General features: G+C 39.9%; 1 long non-coding RNA gene across 1 annotated transcript in view; it reads left to right on the top strand.

Annotated features, from left to right (window-relative positions):
* The window catches only part of LOC108365003 (uncharacterized), a 5,696-nt gene extending 1,893 nt beyond the window's left edge, over window positions 1-3,803 (top strand). The window contains exons 2-3 of the long non-coding RNA XR_001847862.1: window positions 3,270-3,382; window positions 3,452-3,803. This is a non-coding gene — a long non-coding RNA (uncharacterized LOC108365003). The remainder of the gene's footprint in view (window positions 1-3,269; window positions 3,383-3,451) is intronic.
* Window positions 3,804-4,831: the final 1,028 nt, after the last annotated feature.

Raw genomic sequence — 4,831 nt, 5'->3', positions numbered from 1 at the left:
GGGTTCTATCCCCCCTACTGTGGAACGTCGTGCTAAACGAATTCCTGCTTCGTACATCGAAAGCCGCTAAGGTCGTTGCTTACGCAGAGGACTTAGTCATTCTGGTCGTGGGAAAACTCCTCTCCAGCGAGATTCAACAATCTACAATTAACGATCTGTCAGAGTGGGCACAAAGAAACGGCCTAGGGGTCAATCCCGCTAAAACTGAACTTGTTCTCTTCACCAAGCGAAATAAAATAGACTATTTCCGACCTCCGTCCCTCAATGGAGCAAATTTCAAATTGTCAAAAGAAGCAAAGTTTTTGGGGGTTATTCTCGACTCTAAGCTTTCCTGGAAAAGGAACACCGAAGAGCGGAGAAAGAAGTCGCTCAATGCGCTCTACTCCTGCAAAGCTACTATTGGAAAAGACTGGGGTCTTCGACCGCAGATAATACATTGGATTTATACGGCGGTAGTTAGACCTATCCTCACCTATGGCGCACTGGTATGGTGACAGGCGGTTGACACCAAACCCCATCTACTCAACTTGCAAAAGGTGCAACGACAAGAATGCTTATGCTTAACGGGGGCGATTTATTCAACGCTCCACGCATCTCTAGAGACCCTGCTGGATATTCCACCTATAGACCTATATGTTAAAAGTATAGCAGCTAAAAACGCTCTACGACTCAGAGCGTCTAACAGGCTGCGAACAACTTGCAAAGGTCACGCCACAATCCTCGGGAGAGTGGGGGTGGAATACAGCCGCTGTGACCATCAGGTCACGGAAATTGACCTTGAGGGAACTGAACTTCGATATCCATTTTCCTGACAGAAGTGACTGGGAATTTAATATTGCTGTCAGCGATGACGAAATACCCATCTTCGCGGACGGCTCAAAAATGGATATCGGAACAGGGTCTGGGGTCTTCTCTCAGGACTTATCTCTGAGGGAGTCGTATAGACTCCCAGACCACTGCAGTGTTTTTCAGGCTGAGATATATGCAATCCATATGGCGGCAAGGTTGGTGGGCATGATTGACTTAGCTCCATCTAAACTTGCCTTCGCTGTTGACAGTCAGGTGGCTATCAAAGCCTTAGGGTCAGCAACGACTAACTTGTTATGCGTTAAAGAATGCCGAAGATCCCTATAAGCTCTACAGCAACACATAATCAATCTTTACTGGGTANCAGGTCACGGAAATTGACCTTGAGGGAACTGAACTTCGATATCCATTTTCCTGACAGAAGTGACTGGGAATTTAATATTGCTGTCAGCGATGACGAAATACCCATCTTCGCGGACGGCTCAAAAATGGATATCGGAACAGGGTCTGGGGTCTTCTCTCAGGACTTATCTCTGAGGGAGTCGTATAGACTCCCAGACCACTGCAGTGTTTTTTAGGCTGAGATATATGCAATCCATATGGCGGCAAGGTTGGTGGGCATGATTGACTTAGCTCCATCTAAACTTGCCTTCGCTGTTGACAGTCAGGTGGCTATCAAAGCCTTAGGGTCAGCAACGACTAACTTGTTATGCGTTAAAGAATGCCGAAGATCCCTATAAGCTCTACAGCAACACATAATCAATCTTTACTGGGTACCGGGAAATGAGGAAGCGGACGAATGTGCTAGGAAGGGATCTGAGATGGGGCTCGGGGAAGCGACTCAAATCGTGAAACCCCCCCTGCGATTTCTGTCCTCAGAAGTCGAGAGACTGACCAGGGCAGCTACCAACAGTAGGTGGGTAAACCTTCACACCTGTAGGGTATCGCGATCATTCTGGCCACGGCTCGATGAACGAAGAACAAGGAGTCTATTAAGGCCTTCAAAGGCAAACGTCAGGCTTCTCACAGGAATACTAACGGGACAATGGACCATTCGCAACATGGCCGCCAGGTTCGGAGCCCCGCATAATGAGATCTGTGGAAGCTGCAGGGATGAGGAGGAGCTAGAATCCGTCCTGNAATGATTTCTGTGGAAGCTGCAGGGATGAGGAGGAGCTAGAATCCGTCCTGCACTTCCTTTGCGAGTGTCCAGCACTTCGAGGAAAACTCCTCAAGTTTCTTGTGGACCACTTCTTCGAGAATCTGGACATCTTGGGGAAAGCTCCTCTGGAAGGACTGCTAGGATTCGCCAGAAAATCAAAATGGTTCGAAGACATGTAGGGATAGGCTTGGGGTAACCCCATGGGCATCACAATGGGCCTCTGCGGCCTCCGAGTGAACTATTTTTCAGAGCTGCCCGTTAACCTTACCTAACCTAAGTATTTACTATCACTCGGCAAACAAATCGCTTTACCAAAAGTAATAGCACAAATAGAACAAATGGTACAGTCGTTAGAAAATTAAAAAGAAAAACAGATAGCAAGAAATAAACTCAGCAACAGAATACTTCAGTTCAAACGAAACATTAAACACCATTCCGCTGAAAAGTTCATTTTAGCAGAATCCAATACAACCAATTCGTTACACAAACTACACAAAAGCATTGTTAAAACCAACGCGGACACTGGAAACAAGACAGTAGCAATATATCTTTCTGAATACTTGAAGAAAATAAGCAATCTTCTAGAAGACAAAAATACGTGCAAAACAACAAGAACGGACCAAACAAACACTCTGCAAAGGAAAAACAACAATATAGTGGACGATCTCTACAAAAACAAATATATAAACCATGAATAATCTCAAAATTTGTTTTTGGAATGCGAACGGATTAACCCAGCATAAAAACGAACTAGAAATTTTTCTAGAACCTTACGCAATTATGTAACTTTCAAATTAACAGCCCTATCCTGTTTCCCTCACAAAAATCACCACACTCACTATGGTGAGGTTTCTGACTATTGTGAGCTCAGTATATCCAGTAAAAAAACTGTGGTGAAGTCCTTTATAGGGATAAAGTTTCCAGAGGTGAAATTTTAGGTAACGCACAATTTCATACATGCATGATTGCTTTTTAGCACCAATGAAAGAAACTTAAGAAATATTAAAAAAAAAAAGCGTATAGCGCATTAATTTTTGAAAGAAATACCATATAATGTACGTACTATAATTAATAATATTAAAAGAGTTATCAGAACCACCGTTTAATGTTATATTTGATACAAATTAATTTTGCTACTGACCCTCTGCGAATTGGCACTGAATAATAGTTTTACTTAAAATTACATCCCTGGTCCTTGTTCCTTCTGTATAGCGTTGTGGTGAGTTCGCATTTCTCAGAAATTTGACAACAAAACAAAGTGAAGGTAGTATCTTATTTGTTATATTTTATGTCTTTTTAGGATATGTTGAGGCAACAAAGAAAGCGCAGTTGGAAAATGAAGTTATTAGAATGAAGTAGCAGCGCAGGCACATTTGGAAAGTTATGCCAATAAGCAAGATGGAATTTGGGAAAGTAAGTGCCTGGTTGCAGCATATCTATGTATTAAAAAAGTATTTAATTAAATGAAATTGTGTTTAATAGAGATCTTATAAATCGAGTGGCGTTATTTAAGATGTGCTCCAAACATTTGGCGAACTTTTTTTTCGCTTTTTCAACGTGCTAAATTACAAGTTAAGATGACTGCCACCACGGCCGGTAAGAAGCCCGAAGCAAAGGGCAAACAACCTTCCAGGAAGCTGCATGCTGTCACCGAGTCGTAGCTGAAGTTCAGCAAGAAGCAGGTCAGCAAACGTGATACCCTTATCAAGTGTAAACTAAAGCACTATGCTGTGATTACACTCCGCACACGTGAAAACTAGGTGCACGCTGAGAAATATCAAGCCAAATATCCGTGATTAGGGTGGCCAGATATTATAGAGACATAATCAGTACAGTTGGGATCAAAAATCAGTACAAAGTCATAAAAATCAGCTCATTTTTAAGCCTATTTTTTATTATTAACAATATAACAACCAAATAACAGCGCATTAATTTAATAAAAAATAACTTATAGACTTTTAAATACATATAGTATTATCAATATAAAAATGCATTACTTTAAAACAAGTCACAGGTATTACGTATGTATGTACAGCTGTGCTCAGGAAAATATGAGTAAAATGTATTGACAGGTGTTGAAATTTTTTATTTATTTTTCCTTACTTAATTTAAATTTTTTATAAAAATGTAGCTAATTCTATAACAAAAGACATGTCTCAAACTTTCTAGAAAATTTATAAAAATTGAGAAAAAAAATAAAAAATTTGTAGCCCATTCAGTTTCAGTAGAAGCCGAGCTCGAGTCAGAATCTGTTTGCTTATTTTAAGCAACAAATTTAAAACTTATTTAGTTGGTGTGCTTATTAAATACAACATTCACATTAAAATGTTGCCTAAAAGGTATATTACCGAATTATCGGTAAACGAATTTTCGAGTACGAATGACATTTAATAGTGTTAAATGTGTATGTGCAAGTNGGTAAACGAATTTTCGAGTACGAATGAAATTTAATAGTGTTAAATGTGTATGTGCAAGTAAAATTACAGGTGGTAGAAGATCAGAAATCAAAGTAAAGCTATATGTATCATATTCAAGAGTCGGTAGTTTGCACCATTTCCAAATTGTTAGAACTTACATTGCACCGTAGCAGTAGTCGTCTTAAGTTTGAAATACTGACAGCCGATTTCTCAGTGGATGTTTAATTATAATCAAAAGATTATCTCTTATTGTCATCTTCTCAGTGTACTTAATATATGATTAACTCACCACCACCTTTCATAAGATTTATTAATGGTGAAACCAGCTTTTCCTGTAAATCCTGTAAAACCTGCAAATCGTGATTGCAAATCGGGTTGGGTTGAATCCAAACAGTTTGTTATTTTCGAAATCCTAGGAAACGAATCAATTGCAAGCTGACACAAT

This window comes from Rhagoletis zephyria, unplaced genomic scaffold, assembly GCF_001687245.7.
Source record: "Rhagoletis zephyria isolate East Lansing unplaced genomic scaffold, Rhagoletis_zephyria_1.1 Rzeph_scaffold_01740, whole genome shotgun sequence".
NCBI classification, from domain to species: Eukaryota; Metazoa; Arthropoda; class Insecta; order Diptera; family Tephritidae; genus Rhagoletis; species Rhagoletis zephyria.
The sequence above is the reverse complement of the archived record's forward strand: the minus strand, read 5'-3'. Positions and strand labels throughout refer to the sequence as shown.